This window comes from Fistularia commersonii, chromosome 34 (assembly GCF_037954325.1).
Source record: "Fistularia commersonii isolate RoL2024-O1a breed Wild chromosome 34, RoL_Fcom_v1.0, whole genome shotgun sequence".
Taxonomy (NCBI): domain Eukaryota; kingdom Metazoa; phylum Chordata; class Actinopteri; order Syngnathiformes; family Fistulariidae; genus Fistularia; species Fistularia commersonii.
Genome location: NC_141317.1, coordinates 2,681,341 through 2,708,435, shown reverse-complemented (window position 1 = coordinate 2,708,435; position 27,095 = coordinate 2,681,341). Strand labels below are relative to the sequence as shown.

The 27,095-nt window shown below is 38.9% G+C and overlaps 1 protein-coding gene across 1 annotated transcript in view; it reads left to right on the top strand.

The window, feature by feature from the left end:
- The first annotated feature begins 2,777 nt into the window (after positions 1 to 2,777).
- casz1 (castor zinc finger 1) overlaps positions 2,778 to 27,095 on the top strand; it is a 170,108-nt gene continuing 145,790 nt past the window's right edge. Inside the window, exon 1 of the mRNA XM_086141194.1 lies at positions 2,778 to 3,001. The gene's annotated coding sequence lies outside the window, so the exon portion shown is untranslated. The remainder of the gene's footprint in view (positions 3,002 to 27,095) is intronic.

Below are 27,095 nucleotides of genomic sequence, written 5' to 3'. Positions count from 1 at the left end.
ATTCTGGTAAATATGTTATCCAAAGTCACAGCATATGTTTGATATCAATCAGCTTTCCCTGCTGTGAGGCAAACAGGAGTTTACTGTGTGATAAATAATTCTAAAAAAGTACAAGAACAGGGTTTATATTAAGGCACAAGATATGTGTCATTCATATGTGCTGTCCAAAGCAAATCACAGAAACCTTCGGCCTCCAGGTCACTATTTGCATGCATGTACATACAGAAATGTTTATTTCCTGAAAAAGTAAACCCCATCACAGAATCATATTCTTGAACTCGGTATGTTCAATACAGGTCCAACTCCAGGTCCAAAATGGTTACCACTCTATAAAACTGATAATCATAAGGGCATGTATATTTTGTAAGGATGAAACAAATGCTTACGTTTAAATGGACTGTCTTTTTAACCTTTAAATGCTATGTGATTAGCTTTTAATGTTTTATAATTAGTACAACTGACAAAGGAGTCAGAAGAGCAGAGGTGGGGTGGGTACGCCCTTGAGAGCAGGACTTATGAATCAACGGCTGGCAATAAATGGACCGGATCATTACTGAATCAAGTGATCTGCAGAATAATCTATTGATTTTCTGGCCTTTCTTACTTCTTTATTATTCTGTATCACAGTATTGCAACATCAGGAGGAACCCACTGATGGATGGGATGCTTGGACCTCTGCAGTGACCGTGAGGGGTGGGTGGGGGGTTTCAGCGTATAAATTCTTGGGTACCAGGCATGAAATAAATAGCATTATGCTTCATAATATTTATAATATAAATATATATATATGTATGTATGTTTTTTTTATTTACATACAACCAACCTGTTCAACTATTTGAAAAAAGTAATTTCCTTTCAAGATGCTGATGTGTTCTTTGAAGTGAGAGATAAAATGGGGAAGTGCATCAGCCACTTTATAACGAACACACAAGCTATGAGGAAAAAGGATATGTGTGTAGATTATGAACAAATGCCACAGTAGTTTTTTAGAGATTTTTGTTTATAATAGATTGTTTTCAGTATTTTACGCTTAAGGCTATCCTTTGCGCTTACAATATTGCAAACAATTAAAAATTGACATTTCCTACGTGAAAGTGGTTTACAATATGATAAATATACACTAAATGCATCAGTGGGATAACAAAGGGTACACCTGGCCAGAACGGTTGAATAAAACCATTAAATGAAAGTAGCAACCCACCTAGTTAGTTGACTTTCCATCGATCTTTTTAATTCTTCATTATGTATAACAGGACACATCACAAAACTGCTAATTGGCAATAATCTGTTTGTCAATAGCTTAGAAGACTGCAGAATTTAGATAAGGAAAGTTCAAGTTTCAAATACATTATCATAGCCCACCCACTCCTTTGGGCTTTGCGTCTTGAACATCTTCAGCGAGTCTCATGCTCAGAATATTTTACAGCAAATTATTGATGTATAGTAGGTGGTAGGAAAGGTAAGGGAAAACAAAGGGAAGAGGTGACACTAGTGTTTTGTCAATAGGAAAGATTAAATGGGAATAGTAATTCTGTAAACAGGAAACAGACAGCTACTGTGAATTGGCAGAGGACAAAGATACTTTACAGTCTTAAACAATGTAGAACTTTAAACTGTGCCATTCAAATATACATCTTGACTAGAAAGCTCAACTAGTAGATCTTATTTTCTCCTGTAATTACAGTTATGCAGCAAAGGATTGTACTATATCCTATCATTGTAATTGGTTCACAATAGGTTTATTTGCACTTCTTAAATATTCGTTTCACTTCTCCTGTTGATTGTCGATAAATTTCCATTTGTTTATCACGGAGTCCATTCTGGACAAGCCAAGTTCACATTACAGAACAAAAAGCACTTCTTCTAATACGGACATGCAAAGATTTTAATCGAAGTTACGGTTGAGGTGACACTGGAGTATTTGAAGCTGAGGGCAAATGCCACTGTCCAAAGAAATGACAGACTGATGTGTACATAATCAGAGGCCATGGACTGTGCCAGGTTAGGGAAGAATTCACAGAATTTTTTTCTGAGTGCACGCGATACACTTCTGGATGAGACGAAAAAGAAAACCACGTGTCGCGTTCTCTGAAATTCAAAAGAAAAACCAACATTTGTCACACCCGACTCGGTTGAAGAATCTGGATCGAAACGCCGTCTTGCGGCTTGGATGAGGGATTATGATTTGTGATCACCACTGTGGTTGCACCAGTTTGGCTATCTTAGCGCAAATGATTGCGTTTTCCCGCTCAGGAACTAGTTTTGTTAGGCAGACGCCACCACAGATAGGCGGTATTATTCATCACAACACTGGGGCTGCAACCCATGGAGTGACCCAGCGGGGACCCAGACATAAGCTGAATGGATGACTCCAAGGGACTCGGCTTGCACGTTAAAGACTCGCAACTTGAAACGCACCGCAGAAACAATTCCTCTGTGTTTTGAAGTTTGAAGTTTTGAAGTAATGGGCTGAAAACACGTTGCCTGTGTCGATTGCTTTTGTTAGTCGTCAAGCTGAGCGTTGACGCTTTGAGAGTCAAAGCCACCGCTGCTCCCTGAAGCTGCGTCCGGTAACACTCTTTACACTGGTCCCACTGGAAAGTTAAAAAAAAAACAAAAAACAAATGAATGCTCTAGGTTAATTAATAAAGAAGGTCTACTTTTTTGACAACCCTTCAATTAACCGGGCGGATGTGGAAAAGCTCGGACGGAGGCAGTTTGGACTCCAGGCCAGGTTTTCCATCTCACACCTGCTCCGGGAGAAATTCAATTAAGAACTCCTCTTCCCACTTGGAGCCGGTCTCCAGGGCAGATCTTCCGGGCGACACGCCATGTAAGAAATTAGAAAATGCTACAATAAAATCCCGAAAAAAAAAAAAAAAAAATAGAAACTGAAAGAAATAAAAGTAATTATGTGGCAACTTTGACAATGCAACGACCCCCGGCCGTAAACACACAGGTCCCCGCAGTGTGAAGTCAGCGACAGGCGGCCAAGTAGCAGGTAAGACTTTTCCTTTTCCTCTAACTACTCTTCGCGTCCGTTTCATCTCCAAACACACCCTCGGGGCGACGAGCTGGAGCGACAGTGGGTGTCCGCAGACGGAACCCAAATTGAAGAAGTTATTATTTGTCTTTAAGAGATTTTTTTAAACTGACAAACGCAGACTTGACGGCAAACACGCCGGGAGTCCTCGCCTCGGCGGCGGCGGCGGCGGCGGTGAATCAGACGCTCCTGGAGGATGTTTTTGTTTATTATTTACAAAGCGACTGACAACGGGACTGGGCTTTAACCTTAAACTTTCTGGTTCTTCCTAAAACGCCCACGAAACCGGCGTGGGGGACCGTGGGTGCCAAAACTTTTAAGGCAGACACCGCAACTTCACCCCCTCCTCCCCTCCACACACACTCACACACCTTCTCACTCCGCGCAGAGCTTAAACAGCCTCAGTGGTAAAATAGCAGCCTCAACGGTGTTTCGGATCTTGTTTTTTTAGCTTTATAGCTCTATTTATTTTATTCTATCTTATTTTATATCCTCTGAAAAAAAAACAACACACCTGGGTGACTTCTGGGTCCCACCGAGGTGCCGGAAGTCGCTTTTGTCGAGACAAAGTTAGTGAAACTACTGGTTGTAAACAGGTAGTATGTAGCATTTACTGTACGTAAGGGAACTACGATTAACTACAAAAGTATAAGCTAGCATTATACAAAGCCTGCTAATGCGGAAGTGGGACTTTTCATTATTGTCTGTAAATGAGTTTAGTAACATTTCCCCAAAGTTTTCAGGGTCCTTAAATGATACTGCGGTACAATCTAGAAGAACGCTCTACTGTGACCTTATTATAAAATGAAATATCACAAATAATAGTTGTACCGTCTTTCTCTAAAGCAAACAAACAAACAAAAAAACCAAAACAAAACAAAAGAAAAACGTGAAAAAATTATAAAAACAAACTGGTGAAATGGATAGTTTGTGATAAAATGTTGTTTTAGCTTTTCTCAGGTCATAACACAACACACACACACACACACACACGGACACACACGCACACACACAATGTAGAATAGTCAATGTGATTTTCTCCAGTTTGTGCCCTCAGTCAAACAGTCCGTGTCAGTGCAGCGCTCATCCTGCCTGTGTTTGGTTGGATGTGATCTCAGCAACACACCACAATGATGTGAGATTTCATTTCGCATGCTTTTGTAAAGGGTCACTGTTTGTTCCCGTGTGCATTTATAAATGTCGGTGTGCATGCCACTGTGTTTATTATTATTCTCAAGGATGAAAATCAGGACAGGAATAGATCACTGGCACTTTAAACCCGGAGTTCTCATATTCTCGCCGGATCTTTCTCCTTTGCTAATTATTGTGTTGTTTTCAGAGCAAATATGTCATATCCATGGCGACCAGGCAGGTTTATTGTCTCTCCCATGCAATAGCTCACAAAAGTAATTAATTATCCCTTTTCTCTCTCCCTCCTGTCTTTGGTTAAACAGATCATTCATGGAAACCCATCTTCTTTATTAAAAATGCCACTGCTATTACAACACGAGGTAAACATGAACATTTTTTTTTTCATTCTATAATTTTGATGCACCTTTTTGTGCATTAAAAAATGTTGTAGATGGCATAATTTCCAGTTGGAAAAAGAGGCACACAATATGCTTTTTGTGGTATTTTTCTCAATACTTTAATAATGCTGCAGCTGTGTAGCTTAACTGTTACACATCCATTCATCCATGCAAAGCAGGCACACACTTGACACTTAAACTGGCGAGCCTTAAAAACACAACATGTTAAGACATGAATTTTTGCATTTTGTGTAATATGAATGCACACATAAGCCACACTAAAGGCAAGTTTTGCGTTACTGGTGTCTCTTTTTTATGAGGTCCCTCCGAAATATTTACAAGCAGCAGGTGAGATAACAAGATACAATAGTTCACCTCGGAGACTTGCAGCAGGACACTAGATGTTGGCCAAGGGAGGTGTAAGGTGATCTGTTGAAGCAGTTCCCAGCTCTTCATCCTGCATGCTCCCTCAGTGTAACTATGGAATGTGGCGGCACGTGTCTGCTGTCCGGAGGTCTGTCTCTTACTGGACACCATCCAGCCCTCACTGACAGGCTTGTAGCCCAGGTTCTCATCTCTCTTCAGCATTGATGTGACACTGCAATATCCATCTGTCAAACATACTGCCCTTTTTTTCTCTCCCTCCATTTTGCTCACTCACTGCATTCCTCCTGGCTTAATCTTTTATTGTGAGTATAGGTGAGCAAGGGACATTTCCAGAGATGAAACCACAGTAATATTTATTGTAAATGTATGCTATTTTGATCGCAATTTGGTTTGTGCATGCCTTTCACTGTTTCTCGATGTGGTCCTTTAGGCCTTTTGATTGGGTCCCCTGCAGCCCGTAATGCCGTGCTTCTTGTTCATTTGACTTTTGAGAATCTCGTTGGTTAATCAGTGTGTGATGCCACCGACAGTCTTATTTCCTGCAGCTCTATCAGTCAGGGAAATGCCTCATGTCTCATAAGTACCCATCTGCATCTGTCAAGGGGTGTGTAGAATTAAGCCCATGTGTATTCCTTTTCTGTTTGACCTTGGCTGTGGACCTCAGGTCTTTGATGTCAAATAAGCGTCAGTAATCCCAGGCGGCATTTGACAAGCTTCAGGAACCGTTACTTTTATTTCAAAGCACATCAGCTTTATCAATTGCCCACAGTGTAATGATTTTGTATATGAATTCACACAACCGCAGTCACAGCGGTTTGCTGTGCAGAAATTCACTGCCTTCAACACGTACTGTTATACCAGCACAAATAGCACACATGTTTTTTTAATCATCATTATTGTTTTTATTTTAGTGCTGAGGAAATGTCCTTTTTGCATGCTTGATCAGCCAGTAGAGAAATCCAATATAATGGAGGTTCAAGGTGAATTGCATCCCATGCACCCCCCCCCCCCAACCCACCACTGAAGGAATATTCCCGTGCAGAATAAACAAATCACACAGACAACAGTAATATAGGGTTGATTTTGAAGGCATGAAATAAGTATCGATTAAATCCTGCGGTTCGTAGATGAAAATGGCCTTTTTGATAATTTGTCCTGGGTCCTTTCAATACAATACAGCTAAGAGAGAGGGAGAGGGGAAGAGAAAGAGAGGGAGAGAGAGAGAGAGAGGAAGAAAGAGAGAAAGAGAGAGAGAAAGAAAGACAGAAAAAGAGAGAGAGAGACAGAGAAAGACACAGAGAGAAAAAGAGAGATAGATAGATAGAGAGAGATAAACTTGCAGGGGAGACTGCAGAAAGGGTAGTGAAGAACAATAAAGTGAGAGAGGAATAAGACAAGTGAAGAGTGTGAGAGAGAAAGACAGAGGGAAGAGATTTCACAGAGTTGAGAAAGGGACATGCTGCCCCTTTCCGAGCTCATTATCATTCTTAATAAGTCTTAAGGAAAGAAGGAGCATTGAGTGTAAATGCACGGTAATCCTTACTCTGTCCAAGGTTAGTAGGGACGTCAGCACATGCGCACCGTTCCCAGCTGGCCACTTTGGGACTGGGAGGGGACCAGAGGAGCACAGTTAAGGATAGATGTTCAAGGAGAAAGTGAGGACGTTCAGACACTGTATAAAGGTTAGGCCCTTTCTCCCTATCTGTGGGTTTTTGACTGGCTGCACCAGCTGGCATTTAGTAAGGAGGCAGTTCTGCGCCGGACTGAAAGCCGCATTTAGTCACAGGAACCGGTTTAAGGTAGCAGTTCTGAGGGCTAACTAAAAATTACCAGGTGATATTTTGAGAGGAACGCTTGATTAACATTCTAATTAGGACAGTTTGGTCTTTGGCAGTGTTCATCTTTAGGGATTCAGTTTTGGACTTGAAGTCGGAAGAACTGCTGGCTTCAGTGCATGCTTAGCTCACTGTTCTTTGGGTGTGGTCCAAAAACAAGCATTAAGATGAATTGGATGAACTGGTGACCAATTAACTCATTTAACAAATTGCCAGCCACTTGTAGTAGTTGTTCAGCCATGTTGCTTTAATGGAAATCCAATGCGGTGTTTATTTATATACTGCCTTGAGCTTACAGTCCAGTGTTGTGTCACTGTGCATTCTACAGTGTCGGTAATATTATAATATTCCTGTTCATTAATCAAGTCATATGAAAGGCGAGTCTGGTACATTAATCTTATCCAACTGTGAAACCCAACTAAGAGGTGATTTTTATACTTTCAGTAATAATTATACTGAGAGGTCTTAAAATAGACATTGCTCTCAAAGCATCTATGAAACTTAAATGTGAAACTGATGCCATATTATTGAATTGTTATTATTGTTATTATAAATTGTCGTAATGACTGTGCTTCCAGCGGATGTTGTGAATGTTGTAAAAGGAAGACTTTTTAGTTATTTTTTTCTCCGCAGGATTATGTGCTTGAAAGCCTTTTTAGCTTCCAGTAACATCGAAGCTCTGTTCACAACCATATTATTACGGTATTTAAAAAGCAGAATTTTATTTTCTTTGGATATTAAACTCATAAATATGACCCCTCAAGAAGTTGTGTGACTACTCTCTTTATAAGGGTGTAAAACTGAGCTTAAAAATAAAAAATAAAAACTCTAATCAAAGCAGTGGATTCAAAATTGAAATAAAGGAAGGAGTAAACATAGGAATACAAACATTTTTTGTGCTCTGTACACAAAGGCACTGAATCATGGCTTACAACTGATATACATGGAGGTGAAACTCAACATATGTAGTTTTGTTATGCTAACATGTAGATTAAAGTCTTCACAAATTTCAGATTGTAATAAATTCATATATGTCTATTTATTTATTTTCATTTCTTAAATGTTTCTATTTTTCCATTCAACTCTTTGCTTCCAAAATCTCAGACACTAAAAAAGATCAGTATTACTTTGATTAGCACGTTATCCTCAATTTTGCAAAAGAAATATTGTGCTTAGGCTCTGTCTGTAATAAGTCGGGGGTTGAGAGCCGTTTCTCAGAGAAATAATTCCCTGAGTAGAAACAGGCAGTTAACATCATCTTCACAGCCTGTAATAGAGGCCTCACAGATCAGCCTATGAGATGCTTCTTTCATGTCTGTAGTGTTTACCAAACACTTGACTGACATTTCTGTCAATCTAACTGTTGTTGTTTAAACACATTGTTTCATCGTGTATTACTTTGAGTAATGAGCTGGAATCCCGCCTCTCATCTCCATCTCATCTGTGGGACCAGTCTACACTGTGTAAGAAGTCCCTGTTGCTCCACCGTTAATATTAATATTATAACCTTAACTCTAATTGTAACTGTACTTTTGTCTCTGTAAACTTTGATTTTCAGGATTTGTTGGATTAACAGCAAAAAATTCTCAGTGTCAACATGCAGCTCTGCACACTTGTTTTTGTTGTTGTTTTTCGAGTTCATTGACCACAACCAATCAACGAAATCCCCCGCCCTTGAACTTCTCTGCTGATGTCCTTCCAGTGTGATGACGACTGAGTGGATGTTCAAAAGAATGAGTTGTTTTGATTGTCCACAAAGTGGACACCAGTCATTGCCAAATGAGATTGGACCTGATGGTGTTTAGTTACAGTGCAGGTAGATGTTGTCCAGTTCACCTCTGTTCATTTCCCCACAGACAGACGGTCCCAGACCCTCACCTAAGATCACGCACAGCAGATTCAATTTTTTTCTCTTTAAAAGCTTACTTGGCTTTTCTTCAACATTGTTATCGATCAAGGTGATGGTTGATCTGTTCTGTTGGATGTACAGTAACTGTGACTTGGCTGAAAACGGTACCAAACGCAAGATGCTTTTTCAGAACGTGTCTTCCATACCATTCCCCTTATAGACTACATTTGGTTATAGTTTGGCTGGCAACCTGCTCCATTGCTGCCCCCTCCCCCTTACCACCAAACCTCTAACCCTCTCCAGGGAGCCTTCGGAGGCAGAGTGCCATTACCATGGAGATCTCAACACAGGTCCCCTATACACCAGTCCATTGTGCCTGACGTGCGTTGAGGTGAGAAGGAACAAAATGTCACAGCAACAGGTTTTTTGTGTTTTTGTTTTTGCCTGAATACTCAGTGGGATTTTACTCAGACCTGCTCGCTGAGCTACTCTGAAGAGACTCCTGGAGAGGCTGTGAGTGAGGAAAACATGTTGATTAAGAAATCTTTAGATTGACATATCAGTCAGGGTTTTTTGTTCCATTTCATTTTTGTGGTTACGTTAAATATCATCACAAAAACACACAAAGTAATGACATGTAGCTGTTAACAAAGTATTCAGATAATGCCAAAGAGCCTAAGCTACAAGTGAAACAAAATATATTATTTTGCTTTTACGGTTGGGCTAACACAGTAATTATCTCGTGAGGGGCAAACAATGAAACATTATATTATCAACAACAAAAGCTACAGTAACCAAACTTTCTTTAAGGCCCTTTTAAATCAAATTTTCCCCTCACTGCCATTCACAAGATATCTCACTAGGCCGCATTCACTTGTTCATGTTGATTCAAATAAATTCCTTGCTGTGTCACTGATTTATGTGTGCTTACTCTGACATTGTTTCAGCTCTTTAAGAAACCTTCCCTGCCCGCTTAATTGTGGAAAAGCCAAACATTGCTGTGTTTATTTCTTTCTTTCTAATATAAAACAGTGATGCGCTAAGCATCAAACTGCCCTTCTTGTAGTAGTCTATAGCAAAGTGGACCTCTGTGTCAATTACCACACCTCTCAACCAGTACAATGGCTCATTGAAGAGACTTTTTTGTTATCTTCTAAAAAATCTTTCACTCTATTCCTCAGCCCCTTCTTTTAAGATCCACTGTGAAACCCCAGTAGAATCTTTTGAATGAATGAATGAATTTCCCTAATTGTTACCACAATTCATAACACAGTGTTATAATACTGTTGTCCTGCATTTTTTTGGATGGTGGCAGAAAATTATGAATCCATGCCTCCCTTTGCTTCTGCCATGGTAGGTCGTGATTATCTGGCATTACCCTTTAAGCTATAAGTTCAAGTCGACCTTTGGCCCATGTTGATCTAGGCAACATGATGTTTGCTACAGATCTTGGAGAGGGAAGGGGGGGGTTACAGAAAATATGGCATTGAAGAGGAGGAGCAGATTTTGCCCTCAACCCTGAAGAGTATGTTGGCTGTTCTCATGACAGGTCTGGGGTTGCCCTCAGTCCCCGAGGTTATAGGGAAAGGTCACTCTCGACCATAGGTCATGAAGATGGCTTCAGCCAGAAAACACTAGTGTCTGGCTTATTGTCTAGAACTCCTGCGCGCCGAACACCTCCCGCCGAATAGTCTGCGACTTGATCCCCGTATATATCCGCTGACTTTTTTTTTCTTCGGAACAGGACAGGCACTGTGTATACTGCATATGTAAGCATCAATTCCCTCAATTACTGTTTTTATTGTGCAAGTCTGATTAATATCTGTTGATAAGTAGTTATAGCAGTCAGGTCTTTTCATGCCAAGTCTGTCAGAGAAAATGCTCTCTCTGCCGTCTGTATTCCCTGAACAAATGCAAAGGTACTGGTCATGAGAGATCCTTTTATGTTTGGAGACCTCTCCACACTTCTTTGACAATGACCTCAGCAGCAACATAGCTCTGTCTCAATCCGCTTTCTGCTGTAATCCAACCCCAGAAATAGTCTTTGCTAGAAAAGAAAATAAATTTTTCAGAGTTTATTAGAATGCAGCTTGCCAGAAGGGACTCCTCTCCTGTAGCGGCTTCTGTAATTAGCAAATTGATTGGGAGAACTTCAACACACCTCCTTGGCTCTTATCTCTACATTCTATGACAATATTGCTGTGCCATGGGACAGTGTAAATATTTTAAGGGAAACCCTCAGTGAATCTCATTAAATGGCTGAGGGGCAGAGCAGCTGTCTCCTGCTGAAGGTCCCAGCCAATTTTCTAAACTATGATTAAAGAAAAGTTTTGGATTATTTAAGCATGCCATGTCCTGTGGGTTTTTTTCAGTGCTACTGAAGACCACTGTGATAATCGTATCCCACCGTGCCATGACTGTTCCTCTCCCTTTGGATCTATTAGTTTGAAATCGTTTTGGTGATGACTCTTTGAAAGTGGCGGTCATTCTGGGATGCCATGTTCAAAATGCAACAAAGACCTCTCTTTTATGCACAAATGCTAATTAAAATTGTTACCCCCATTCCCTAGGTGCAGAGGAAAAGACTTGGTAGCAATTTGGCAGATAATCAAATTGCATTTTAAATGGAGTTTAAAGATGACTGGGGTCTGCTCACAGGAAGACACAGTGGCACAAATTAAGCTCAAATAAGCTTAAGCTTATGCTTGTGCTATATGCACCAAGGAACAATACAACAAAATTTACATTATAATAAGAAGATACATGTAAATTGAGCACATACCATTTACTTGTATGTGCAGAAACACAGCCTTATTTGTATCCTCTATATGCATACAGACTGGAATGTTGTTTCTCCTTCAATTAAGATTCTCCCTTTGCATTTTTTTTTCACCCAAAGCACCCATCTAATATGATCATTGTAGGCAAAAGCGGCAATCAGACATGAATTGTTCAATGATGTAGTACCTTGGAGATACTTTGTTTTAATTTTGATTTTGAGCCGGATGAAAATTGCAAACTGAGTGGAAAATGTTGTTGTCAACAGCTATGTTTGTCTACAAAAATCTGTGCTTAGAAGCTGTCCCCCCACATTTGGTATACATCATTAAGTTCTTTCTGGCCAATCATATTGTCTATTCACACAGCATTCCAGTACTTATTAGTGACATCCCGGTAGCAGAAAACAGAAAACTGACAGAAAAAATTTGGAAAACAGGCCTGAATTGTTTCTCTCTTAGAATAAGTGGAAAGTGTGAATCTTATGAAATGATAGAACTGGATTCAATAATCTGCTCACAAAGCATCATTATTCTTTTCTTTGTTGTGTTTCAGAAACTTTGAATGCACCCTACTTATTCTGACCGCATTTCCTGTTCATTTCAACAGTCATCACAAGGCCAGTACAGTCATCAGGACTGCCTCACATCTATAAAACACCATTATGGATCGTGCAATAAGTGATGCTTGACTTGTAAATTTAAAGCGTTCTTAATTGGCTGTGATTTGTTGTGCAACGATGGCTGCAGAGCTAACGTTATATTTGTCTATGGATGATACAGTTCTCTACTGGCAACTTCATACCACAAGTAGCCTATATCTGCATCATGACAATGGGCTTCAGCATCACAATACAGGTTGCATATGACTGTCATATTTAATGCGTACACCTTGTCTGCATATACACACATTCACAAAGTCTCTTGATCTCTTATAATGATCCTCAAGGCAGTTCGACTGCTTTCACTTTAGATTATGTGACTAAACAATAAGCAAATCTACCTAACAGTATTCCTGCCCATTATAGAAAGTGTACTGGCACTGAAGGAAATGAAAACCAAAATAAAGAGTGTTCATTTACACAAACAAGTTTCAGAAATGCAATGAAAAGTGTTAGACCTCCTTGTTTTTCAGTTCATCCATGAAGTATTGCCTTTCAAGTATGCAATTGTCCATATTTCATTCAGTATAACTACTTTGAACTGACTTTCTATCTGCAACTGTTTAGAAAATATTCATATTATTTTATAAGCAAAGAGGGCACATACATTTGGTATATTTGCGCAAAAGGGAACAGTGTTTGCGGCAGTATTGAGCATCTATGTATTTAATGGACTGCTGTCTCAGTAAATCAATCAGCTCTAGCCGCTCTGAGGTTTGCCCTTTCGCTGGATATCGTGAGGAAAGGAGAGAACGTAGGCTTTTTTCAACAGTACGATTTCTGACACCATGATATTGATGACAATATCAGTTCAACTGCAATGCATGGGGAATTGGAGCCAAACTAATTAAAGGCTGATTTATACTTCCGCATAGGTAAATGTAGGGCTATTCTTTACTCCATAACTTACTGTGCAGCTGGATGCGCACCTTGTCAAGAATTTACAGTGGATTACTGCACTTTACTGTTAACAGTGTCGTTGGGTGCACCACTTGATGTTAAGTTTCTTCCTATACTCTATTTTCCTGCCCAAGCTCTTAGTAAGTGTTTCATTGATTTCAGTTAATCATTGTTCAATATTTATTAGCTTCAACTGCAGAAAAGTCCACTCCATTTTCGCCACCATTATTAGACATACATGAAGAAATTGCATTATTTGATTCCCATGTTAACTATTGTTTTGGTGCTATAATTGTGTCTAACAACACTGTAGAAGTAAGATAAACACACCGTCTGCGGCTCCTGAAGTGTATGGTCCGTTTTGAGCAGATGCATGAGCGTAAGGCATTAGACAACTGAAAACATTGGACACAGTTCTGGATAGATACCAGTGACAAATGGTAGGGCTTTTTTTTTTCTCCAGTTGACAATTGAATGAAGTTAACGAGTCTCACTATCTAACTATCTCCAGATAGTTCTCTCGCAGATGATTTAAACCCCAACTGTTTAATTTTATTATTCTGCCCTGGACCTTTTGAGTTACTTTTTGGGTTGACATGTTGAAGTGACAGTCGGTCCGATCATAGATACTTATGAGGACTCCTGGTGCTTTTAGCTGTTTTTGTTTACATGCCTGTAATGCACATTGCCTATTTTGTTTCAGTGCCTGTCAAGAAGCTCCAAAAAAGGAGTAGAATAAGACTGGCTTGTTAAGAAAAATATAACCAGCTTAATGCTGTGCCATCACGTGAATTCATTCACCATTCAAAGGTCAAGCAACAGATGTGCTACGCATACACAGATGCAAGGTTATACATACATTGTGCCAAAAAATCTCACTGAAAAAACATTCTTTTATTTGATATTTGTGTGTTTGTGACTTTACGGTGTTGTAATGATACTCTTACCTTTCTGTCAATCGGGTAAAAATTGTGATTTGGATTAAATAGTGCTTTGGGGCGGCGTGGCGCAGGAGGTCTTTGGAACAAACCTCTTTGGAATCGAACAGCCCTGGTTTGATTCCCGGCTTCTCCGAGTGTGTCGAAGTGTTGTTGAGCAAGACACTGAACCCCTAACTGCTCCCCTGGCGCTAGTGGACGGCAGCCAGCTGTTCATGGTTCATCCATGATGGGTTAATTGCAGAGAATGAATTTCAACACAAGGGATTAATAATGGATAAATTATATAAATCATATTGTGAATCATGGCTCATACTACAACAGGTTGAATTATTATTTTTTTGACCAAAGCTTTGAGTACTTTAGAGGCCAGTTGCAAGTGGATCCAGTTGCCAGTTGCAAGTGGATCCACCAAGAGTGAGTTGTAGCTTTACTTACTACGTCACCACGCACTAAAAATGTTGGCGTCTTCATATGTATTAGAGCCACATTATAGCATGTATTTACACCCAGTATTCAGTCAGTGTCTTGTCGGGTCCAGTCTTCCCGGGGACATCAACGTGTGCCCATACTAACATTAACGTACATTCTAATCCTACAGTACTACAGTTGCATTCATAGAATCACCCTTCTTTCGCATTTTCCTTAATGATACAACAATTTTCAGTAATTTCATTTTTCTCTGGAAAAATCGCATCTGACACCAACTGTCTCCTTTCAGACACACAGCTCTTTTCTCAGGAACCTGACTTACAAATACTGTTGAGGACATAATGGCACAAGAGGGATTAGATGGACCAAGTGGATGGCTGATCATAAAGCTGCAGTCAATATTGTGCTTTGGCTTTATTTCATCCATGAAAAACAGTGTGCCAGGTTGCCGGAGATGTATGGTTAAACATAACAATGGCAAAACACATATTTACACTTAAATCTCTTCTGATTTTATTGATGCTGTTTCTGTTTATAATACAGTAAATACCACCCTCTGATACTAAAATGATCAGTCTTGGAGTCTTCAGCTGGATATAAAGCATATTAGTTAAATCTAACCAATGCAAGAGTCAATGGGACGCAAATATCCCTGTCATTACTTGACTTTGTGGACCCAATGGCTCCACCCCCTCTTGTGTCTTTTATTTATAGAAATTTTTGTTTTGATCACTAAACTTTATCTTTTTAAGCAAAATTTTGTCTATTTTGTGAAAGTTTATTTGATTTGTTTATTTGAAAGGAATGCTTAGGGGAGCTATCTCTTAAGAGTTACTTAGTTATTCATCTCGGCTGTGCCTGAAAAACAACAAAACAAAACACCTTGTAAATCTTGTAAAGTTGTCTATTAAAGGTGGACAAAGCACAAGTATTTTCTATTTGTTTTAAAGAAAGAGTGTTTTTTGTTCCAAGGTGAATAAAAGACGCAGCAGATACACATTGTATTTACTTCTTTGTTAAACTTTAACTTCAATGTATTAGACAGTGCACAAGAATGCATTTTTTTTCTAAAGGGATTGCTTTCTAGCTTATCATGCACGTGTGTAACTGCTGAATAAAGTGATCATAAAAGGAACAGAAAACAGCAAATCTTTTAATGTATTAGGACAAGGTATGTCGATGTGATCTAAAGCAAATACTTAGTAGCTTTCATTTAATTCCTATTCATTATTCAATTCAATTATTATTTAATGGTCAAACTTTATTTCACAGAAACTGTAGTCAAGTGTTTGTGTACTGTTAAACTTAGATGTACATCACCAGTTCATATTTGGTGAACTGATCGACTGACTGTTGGCTTTTTGTTTAGCATCACTTTGATTTCTGGAGCTAGAGAATTCTGCGCTTCTACTTCTTCCAGTGTTTAGCTCCAGTCACACACTAACCCACACATGAGTTGCCCATCCCTCGTGTTTTTTTTTTAATCTTAGTTTGTGAAGTTTTCCTTTATTTATCACTGTTAAAGAGCCACCTGTCTATTTCTAAGCCCACCAAAGTGTAAGCATTAACTTGTTCAGCCTGGTCCTTTAAATTTCAGTCCCTCTTTATCTTAATTTCTTTATGAATGAGTAATTGCTGATTTTGGATTAGAACATTCTACGTATTTAAAAATTGGTAAGTAAACCTTTGTATGTTCTCCATACTCCAATAAGACTAGAGTTAATTCACCATTAAGCTCAAAACTTCCTATATTCATGTGGTACTGTTGCATGATAGCAGTTTATATAGATTTAGCATATCTGACAGTTCTTGCTATTTTTTGTCAGGAATTTAAAACATGAACCACATAATGATACATCTCTGTATATTAAAATATCAAATTCAATGTGTATGCGCTGTTCCAGGTAATGCTGTGGTCAGTGACACTGTGTATTCAGGGTGTTGGTCAGTATTCCTTTCCAATTTCTGGATATGACATCTCATCAATGCTTGCAGGGTACTTCTTCAAATTTAGCAGAAATGCTTATCTGGGTTAAAGGAGAATTGGAGTGTGGTTGTATGATTTCATACAGATATCATTCCACTATTGCACAGAAACGAACCACAGCTTGAAATTATTTTGTACATTTCATATGAAAAATGTTGTACCATGTTATGCAACTGCAAAATCACACTTTCTGGCCATTGTTCTGTTCTATCTAGGTAAAGCCTTTTGATAATGATGTTGAATTTCAGTCAATCAGAGGGGTCTAAAACCCAACACTAAATTCCATTTTAAATCTGCAACACAAAAGTACAAGATGATACTGTATTTGTCTAGCAACAGGTCAATTGGAGAATTATATTAGTGTGGAATAATATAAAATGTTACCATAGACATACAGTATGATCATAATACAATACAGGCAAGTTACAGTTTTACTTAATCGAGGCGTCTCTTTGCACATACACTGCTGTAGCTGTAAAACAAGGTGTCTAGCGTGTCAACCCATTCACAGGCCTTTGAGTAAAATGTATTTCACCTTGAAGAAAACTCAGTAACTGTCATGGGATAGTCTTCAAATGAGCAGGTGTCTTGCAGTGAACTTTTTACCTTGCCAATATATAGGATGTTTTTTCCCTCTGTGTGCAAGAGCTGTGACAGTGGTGCGCAGATGACCCTTACATAAATGGTCATAGTGCAAGAAGTTTCAGGCACAGATCCCAAAATATGTCATTGCCTAATGCCACACAAAACAAGAGATTGTTTTTGCATCACCGTGTGAATGGTAGTAAATGATTGGTTAGAAGAGATCCTCCAATAAATTAATTGTTTCCACTTCATGGTTAAGTATGTGCTACTCTTCCAAATCGAGTGCTGGTACTTGGTTATTACACTTTAATAGCTCGCTTGCCAAACTAACGATATATTACTCCATGTGCTGGCTCAGATCAGAGAAGATGAATTGGCTATTAATTAGAGTTGCACTGAGAGGGCACAGGGGAGAGACTACTCATAGCCTTGCTATCAGTGTCAATGGGGGCTCTTTTCAAACTGGGACAGCCAGGGCAGACCCAGGTCACCAAGTCTTAACATAAAACGCCCGAATCTGTTTGAAGGAACAGTATCAAACATGGCCACCATCTTGTCGAGTCAAAAAAAGGACAAGAGATTCTAACGCGGAGCAGCTGCAATTTCATGTGTTGACTGTAGTCCAGAGTGCCGGCAGAACTGCAGAAAAGTGTGGGAGGCTGTTTGGCTGCACCGGGTTTTTTAACAAAAGCCTCACGTCTGAAGGACTTTGAATTAGAAAGTTATGGAGGAAATATTTGATGAGTCGAGATGATTTGTGGGGAATATTATTGTTTGGCTCACTTTTCTTGTGCAGCCTCTGAATTAGCCCTTTTATCACAATTAATTAAGCTTTCCTATAGGAGATGTTCCATCTTGAGCTCATCCACACAGGATAAATAAGTCAAACCACCAGGATATATGTCTTTTTATTGGCTGACTTGATCTTAGAAGCATCTGTAGTGGGGGGAAGCTGTCTCTGTGGTGCGACTTTGTGGAGGGGTCTTTGCCATCACTCACTTTGAATGCTTATTTTATGACTCGTTTTGTTAAAAACCTCTTTTTTTAATGCAAGGTATCAGGAGTTATGGCCTGTCTATGCAAATTAGAAAATTTTGACAGTTTGTTATTCATGTCATCGCCTTTTTAAACACTTAAAAGCAATAAATTTCTTCATGACGGGCTGCTCTGAAATTGCCACTAAATATTATTAAATATTTTAACAAGTTACTTGTAAATATGCCCTAAATGTTTGAACGATGGGCAGGAAGAAAAATGGCTTTGCATCAACTTATTAGAGGCTATAAAAGTGGCAGTGATTTATCATGGTTGTGGAGCAACTCAGGCCATCTTTTTTTTTGTTTTGCTTATTCTCTAAGCTTGTCTTGATGTACACATTAAAGAGAGATGCAGCATTAAAAGCCTTCAGTTTCACAAGTCATGAAACTGTTACCAGCGGACATTGTTGTACCCCTGGTCCTTGAAAGACGGAGCGATATATAGCAACACCATTTTAAAGTTTTAAAGCTTCCCATTCTTGTTTACAGTTTTAAGAGTTACATTTTGTGATTCAACTGCTACCGGATGTATTCATTACAAAAAAAAAAAAAAGAGGAATTAATGTTACACTACACTGATAGTTAGTGAGAAAATTAGATACATTTGCCCCATTTGTCTTTCAGTACTTTGAGGGCAGAAATAGTTGTGTAAATGATATATTTAGTGTCACAACCTTGTCAGAGTATCATGCCCTCTGGGCATAAGTTGATGGTAAAAAGACATTTAGACATTTGTTTAAATAAGAAAATTGAGCAAGTTTTCAACTGTAGACTACCAAAGCAAAGGTTTTAGACCATTTCAGTTTTTCTCCTTAGAAGTTGTTTGCGCTTAAGCAGAAAATATTCAACCATGACAAAATATATGTAATGGTATCGTATCCCTATAGAATTGAATATGAAATGACGACTTTATTTAACCATAAACAACACATGAAGCTGAATTGTTTGAGTTGCAAAAAACAACCTTGTGTGGTTGCAATTTCTCTATTTATCAGGCTTTGAATGTAGCACCATTTCAATAACATGACGGGTTTTCAGAGGATTGCCTTGAACTCAACTGCAGAGTTTCTGATTTTAAAATTCAGAAGTCAACTACTTGTCAACTTCTGAATTCATTGCACTTAAATTAAGCTACTGTTAAACTTCATGTTTTTGGTACATCGACATAAGATGTCTTGTCAGAATTTTTCAACACAAAGAACTAAATTATGTCTGTGCCTGATCAAAGGGATGCAGACTGTCAACATTGAATTTGCATATGTATACAGTATATGTTTATACACCCCATATGTATTAACCATAAGGAAATTTAATGCATAGTTATACAATACACAACTGAATAAGTCCAATATTTGAGATTGCGGATGATTTTTGGTGAAGAGTGTCAATATGTTCCTCTCAATTCTCTGTAATCTGACTGACACACACTAACAAACTTTATGAAAGACGTGTCTCGTCCTCAGTGTGTTAGACAGACATCCTCCATAGCTACATTTTTCAAAATGTTATCCGATGATCAACGCCACTATTAGATGACTTTGATATAGCTGAAATCTCAGTTAAGTCGTGCATGTATTAACACTAATAGTGTTAATTGGCTATTTTGTGTCATGATGAATTTTACTTCTACTATTTTTCACTCATTTGGCAGACAATATTTACACAATATATAAGGAATATGAGATGTTTCATCTACTATCTTGTTTTTCTACTCTATATACCTATTATCAGCTTGGCAATATAGAAAATTTTATCAGTACCATAGACTTTTTCCTGTTTGGTTTAAAGCCACCACAGTATTCCACAATTCTCAATGCTGTCTTTGCACATCACTCTTACTGGTTAGTGTGACGTGACGGCTGCCATGTCAGCAACGCGGGACATCACTGTTCCCCCCCTCTCTGGAGCCCTCTGTGAGTTTTCCCTGGGGTTGGCAGAATACGAGTGCCCCCCATCTGACTGGCTATAACCTTGCCACCAGCTTGTGTGTGTGTGTGTGTGTGTGTGTGTGTGTGTGTGAGAGACAGAGCGAGAGAGTGTGAGAGAGAGAGATACATAGAGAATGTGCGAGTGTGTGTGTGTGTGTGAGAGAGAGAGAGAGCGAGAGAGAGAGATAGAGACATAGAGAGCGGGCAAGTGTATGTGTGTGTGTGTGTGTATGTGTGTGTGTGTGTGTGTGTGTGTGTGTGTGTGTGTGTGTGTGTGTGTGTGTGTGTGTGTGTGTGTGTTTCAGCTCTAAAGACTTGAACAATGATGACTCAAGCCATGCAGAGTGCACCTCAGGGGAGATACAGTGGAAATAAAAATAACAAGTGGATTTTTGACTGCAGTCAGATGTGAGAGGAGGCATACTGGCACTGGGCTAAAAGCCTGAGCACATGCTGCCCCCCTTTTATTAGATTAGGGTGTCTAGTGTTCAGGAAGTGCTGAAAGGCACTGTAGATTGTATCAGCATGAAATGCTGTCCCTTCGTCCAAAGACAGTTGCCAGTGACGGTCTTTGAAATTCCACAGTAGTTCTCAATTCAGTTAAAGTCTTGGACTGCAGTTGCCCCCGCCCACCACACCCCCCCAATCCCCCGTCCCGTCCCCCACTCAAAATGAAGATCCTTATTAGAGCATCTAAATAGGAGGATGGGTGTGCGAGTAGTTTCTGCAGTTGCTCGTCTGTGTACCGCACGTGAATTTCTTTAAATTATTTATTTTCCTGACACCACCATATGGCGTTGTAACGTGTTTGTCTTGGAGCAAACTGGAGGAATGCAAGACCTAGACAGGATTACTTTCTGTGTGTATACATGGGAGACCCTCTTCAAACAATGTCTGTTTTTTGTTATTTCATTTGTTGGGTGGGCTCTGTTGACGCAACACTGTGCAACTCTCTTACTAGAGTTCCTCTGTCATCTACTTGAGAGCAAAGTGATGATAAACGTAATTGGGCCAAAATGTGTTGATGTGCAATGGATAGGGCAACCGAGTAAGAAGCTTGGTGAGCCCTGGAAAACTGGGGTCCTGATCTTCTTTGAAATGCCACAATTAATTGCTATGTGTTGTCCTCAATGCATGGATGATTAAATGTGCTCCTAAACTGCCCTGATTTGTGGGGGCACCTTGCTGATTTTATTTGCCACTGTTAACATTTTCATTCCTGCATTATGCATGGTGCTGTGAGGCAAGGAATTGGTGCAAACAAATGGCCTAAGGGATCCGCGTAAACACAATGTGCCATAAGGGCGAGAAGACTAACAGTTCAGTACTGCCGCCGTCAGCCAGTCCTTGCTGACAAACCAGAGAACCCCTCCGTTAGCTGTCTGGAACAGTCAGGTGCAATTATTTATTTCCTGTTATTTAAAAATGTTGGCTGAAGAATTTCAGAGATATCTATTGAGAATGTAAGACAGGGACTGAGAATTAATAATACTAATCAACGATGAATGCATGTCCGATAGAATATGTCTGTCTAATTGAATATGATTCCTTCTCCTTCGGCATGTATAGGTGGAGGTCACTTTCACTAGTTAGTTCTGACAGCCAAAGCAATGTGGTGCTGGTTCCTTTGTGTTTAGGGATTTTATTTCCTCATTGCAATAATCAGTGACTGATTGAAGCCCTAGTGTTATATGAAGGTATGCCAAATCACATGTGCTCCCTTTTGAACATGAAACACAGAGTAGAAGTATGAATTTTCACATTAGAGGCTTATTAGCTCTCTCATTAGGATTTACTTCATCTAGGATCTTGACTGTTAGAAGTGCAATGCTGCACACACGGCGTGCCCAAGTTGTCAACTGTCATGGTGTTGGCCCATAGTCCTACACTTGGCAGTTCTCCACCTTGCAACCTCCAGCTGACGATGCAAATGCAGGCAAACAATGTGTAGCCAATGGGTAGCTCTGAATGCACTCTTGTAATTCCATAGGGGTAAGAAAACTTGATTATGGTGAATTATTACCCTTTAAACTTGAACTACCTCCTGTTTTGACGGTAGGATTACTTTTCAATTCTCAAATCATATACCAGTTATAAATGATTTCACACTGACACAAATGCCTGCTGAATATTTTTTTACAGTCTTTCCACATCATACCTGGGCCTGAATATGACCAAAAAGTTCTGCTATTCACCTCAGTTGTTAGGAGAGCAACACTAAGATCATCAATTATTCTTAATTATTTAGTCATTTTATGCCATCTGTGATTTCTTAATGCTACAGTCTCACCTCTTGTGGAACAATGTATCATCACCAGACAATAAGGGCCGTACTGAGATCAGCAAAGATAAATTTTACAAATTATTCTTTCAATGGCAGCCTGCCAAACAGCTTTTGGGTGCATTATGGGCACCTTCTGGCAGTTGTTACCTCAGACTCTGCTAAAATAAGTGGGGAGTATGTTTTTAAGACAGACATATTCTAAATATGATCATTAAAAATATTCAATTTGTGCACTTTAAAGAATATTTGCGAGTCATGGCCATTTTCTTTGCAGTAAATACAGCTTTCCAGCTATAAATCCTCCTTTCATGAGGGTTGGGATTATAATGTTCAGTTTTTATTGAATCTGTCACTGTCTTTAACCCTGCCCCTTCCCATAGAATTGCTCTGCTTGGCGTTAACTGTAAGTAATGTGTTAGGCTCCGGAAAGAGGGCAGATATTGTATTTTATGGCCTGACCTTTGAAACATTATTATTTTTTGATGAATATCTGTTTACTCCAAATGCAGCCATTAAACAAGTTTCCTTAAGATAGCAGTCATTGCTCCTGACACAAACGGCAAAACAAAAACATCTCATTCTATTCCCAGTCGGATTGAATTGCGCTGTCCTATGAAAAGTCTGTTATAGTGGACTGTAGTGTTAAATAGGTGGCAACCAGTTCATTAGGATGCCTTTCAGAGCATGAAACTGACCTTTTCCCTATCTAATTGTAGTCTCAGTTCACACATAGTCGACGAGAACCAGAGCAATACTGGAACCTGTACACAGACAAGGATCACTGGAAACAATTAGCCCTGCATTTCGCTAGTCAGCGTGCAAGCGGCTCTCAGACGCTACTGTTTCACACATTCTGGCTTAGATGTCGGTCTGATTTGATCGTACGTGACAGGTAAGTTTGAAAAATAACAACAATGTGTCATTTCATTTATTAAGTGCATTGAACTATGTCTTATATCAAATAACCCTTAATATTCAGCACTGTACTGTAACATTATCTATTTTGTACAGTGTCTGTTTTTTATTTGCAAATAATAGTATTTGTCTTTGTAGGTCATGAGCCTTAACTTTTTGCTCAACTTTTTGGGAAATGTTATTTCCAAAAGAGTTGGATTTTTCAGTGATCACTTGGCGTAAACAAAAAGACTGAAGAGCTACTGTGTTAACGTATTCAGAAACACACCGGATGAAAACTGAGCAGAACTCTGTTAGCTTGTTTAGTGAGGGCGCAGCTCAAATAGGCTACTACTAAAAATTTAAATAGGTATGACAAAGAAGGAAAGGAAACAAGAGGGAGCATCTGATGTCTTTTCTCAATTCGGTATAGTGGGCCTCTGTGGAAGGCAGTCAGCTCCATGTAGGGGTACAAGGGGTGAATTCTTTGTTAGAAACACAGTTATTTGTTTATGGTGGCTCTGAAGAGGCTGTTTCTTAAATTTTCTCACAAACTACTTCTTAAGAAAAATCTGCAAACAACTCATTGTATGTTTAGTGATGAATAAGATAACGCTAGGGTTTATGTCAGGTGGACATGTATGTTTGGGAGTCCCAGTTTTGATTTATGTATTTTGTTTTTTTTGAATGTTGAATTCCTGTCATCACAAGATTTTTTTTCCTCTCATCTGTATGTTTTATTTGAGCAAATGTCGTGGAAGAGTGCAAATATTTAAGGTGTCTGCAAATGTGATGCACATCTGTCAAACAGCCCAAGGGTGAAAACCAGCACATAACAAGGCAACAAATGCTGATCTGGGACTTCTCTGCGGCAAAATAAAATATGGCTCAAGTTTTCATTAAGGTGCTATTGATTAGCTTTTCCTGGCAATGAATTATGGAAGACATTAAATAAAAAGAAAAATATTTTTATGACTTTGCTTAGGCCATGCCAGATTCCCCCTTTGCCTCTATGCTCGCCCTGACAGGCGTTTTGTTTTCTCTTGAATTCTTGTGGCTTTTATGAATCTTTGAGTAGGGCACAAAAAGTCATTATAATCACTCTTCCGATTTTATATATGTGTAAACAACTTGGAATACTGTCTACACAACAAGCATTTACTGTTCAGGAATAATAATCTGAGGGTTTTTAGACTAAATCAGTAGTTTTTAGCTTTCAGATTGAGCTGTAAACTTCCACTTTTGATCATTCTGGCTTGAAGGATTTCAAAAGTAGAGGAAAAAGTAGATTACTATATCAGATATCGTAGTTCATTCTACATACATGTAAGTAAAACCGTTGAGTCGATATTTTTTTTATGAATTGAACATTCTGCTTTCGTAATGGCTGAAATTGAAAATGTCAAAGATATTCTCTGAAAATGTGCAGGATTGTGTAAACCAAACAAAGTGCTGCAATGTTTTTGTGGGCCTGTCACATAATCTTGGTGGCTTTCATTTCACATGTTAATGTGTTTTCCAGAAAACATGCAAATGACTTCCTGGTGCTGGTGAAGGCTGATGACGATAGATGTTTTTCTTTTTTAATTTTTGTTTGGGCAAATAAGAGATCAACATTGTGTAATCAAAAAGATCAGTGGAGCATATTCTGTATACGTTCTATTCAGTTCAAAGTGTCTACCCTAGACCTCAGGTCATATGGTGTGGCCTTCAGTTGAATTTGATCGCCTTTGACCTCACTTTGATAAACAAAACATTTGTGACTCTGCCTTGTCAGAAACATGAAAGATGTGATTTCGTTTGAATTGAGGCCTGTGACTTGCAATTTTCACAAGCTCCCTAAGCCCAACATTATTCCAGAGATAGTAAATCAACTTGGTTTTCCCCCGAAAACACGGGAACAACACTGAACAACAGTAGGAGAAAAACAAATAAAAAAAACAACATTTTTTTCAGGTGATCTTTTTTAGGTCTTACTCTTTTGCTGTTTAAAATAAATTAGTGGAAAATCCACAGACATTTTCAGTCTAAAACTTTGAAACACGTAATTCTTTATCAGAGACTTGCTTTTATGTTTTTCTATAGGCTTACCGTTGGAATTCTTATCTTAACTAGTGATTTGAGATGGTTTAGGAGAACATTAAGAACAAAGTCCTGTCTCATCATAACTAGGCTGATACTAGTTCTCAGGAATAAAAAATAAACATCAGTAAAGTGCCTTTTTGGCCCGCAAAGACTAAGTATTGAGTGTCACAAAGGTTTTAATATGACTTTTTGATCTGTCAGTGCTTGTGAAATTTTAATACATAAATACAGAGCAAAGGCTTTTCACGTACATATGCGTTGTGAACAAATACAGCAGAAAATAAGTGCTTATTGATAAGCCAACTAAAATTTTCGAAATACTCAAGTGACCCACGCTTATCAATGCACACGTTCATACAGCCGCCCCATTCAACCCTATTGCTGCACTCAACTTACTCATGAACAAAACAAACCCTTTGAATACCAATGCCTGACCCCAGCCTCAGCAGTTATATACTAGAAACTCTTGGATTAGAGGTAGAACATCTTCATGGAGAGAAACTAAGTCCTGTTGCCAGGGAAACATTTTACCAAGATTGCCTTTGACCTGGATGACTGACACACCTAAATTTTTATCTAATCAGCAAATGTTTATCTAACAATTGCTTTTAATCCACTTCATAGTCAACACAACACTTTCCTTTTTCAGCCTTTAATTCCCTATTGCTATTAAAGTACATTTTTTACAGGCATGTGTGGGCATGAACTTTCATCTCAAACTCTCTATATGAGAAATTGTTTTTTTTTTTTTTTCCGAAATGCAACCTCATCTTTCATACTCTGTAATAAATTCTCTCTTACACTGCCACCCACATGGAGAGGTGTAGATTAAAAAAAAAAAAGCTGCATATAGAAACATTACATTCTTTTGTAGTTCATTCATCTGTAGTTTCTAAGGAACATACAGAATATTGCAAATAAGATGTCCTTTAATTGAAATTATATTTATAGTGAATACTATCGCTTGATTCATTGTAATACTGTGACGGGTGTGGGTATGGGCCCAAATGCTACACCAACACTCAGTGCAAACAGAGCGAGTTCAGAACAAGTTTATTGTGGGTCCGGTAGCAGGTGAAGAGTTGCGGTAACAGAAAGCAAATGAGGCAGGAGATTTGAAGGCAGGCATGGTCATTGCCAAGAGGAAAGGCAGGAGAACGCTGGAGTTAGGTAGATCCGACAGAAGAGTTGTTTGCTAGATGAAATAATTCTAAATCAGACATGCAGATACACACTTTTTGATATAATCACTTGACACTATATTGTCAAGTTTAATCATGGGATGGAACATTTTATAGAAATTCCTCCGTGTGTAAGGCAGTTTTTAACAGTATTGCAAATGTCAGGTGTAGATGGGCATTAAAATCAATCACCCCTCTCAATCCCCCAAACAGATGAATTAAAAAAACTCAACATTATAATCGTCATTGATTAGAAGGCCGTTGTATTATCCTACATTGCTTTTATCGAGGTGCGCCTAATAAATTGGCAAGTTAGTGTAGCTGCTGTACAATGACAATCAAGAATGGAGAAGTCTGGCATGGACTTCAGAGCTTATCTACTGGAAAATGTTTTAGATGTGACAGTGCTTTATAAACGAAAGCTATGACTGCTCGCTCCCCTTCAGTGTTCAGACTGCAGGCACTTAGTGCTCCAGGTGTTTTGTGCAAGATTTTTCCACAAGACAAATGGAAAAATGCCATATCCTTTAAACATCCCATTAATATGTGTTATAAGACTCAGTGCAGCTGAGAACCAAAACCTCAGTTTTATTACAGTTTCTTGTCTTTGTCAGACATAGCTTCCAGTTTACGTTCCTAGGTAAGTACAGCATTGTTGAAACTTGAGTGGCAAAAAATTAGTACTGTTAGGTAAGGTTCAGTTGGCTGTGTGCCCATCACCTCCTGTATGGTCTGGACATAATAAACACATAGGCACACATC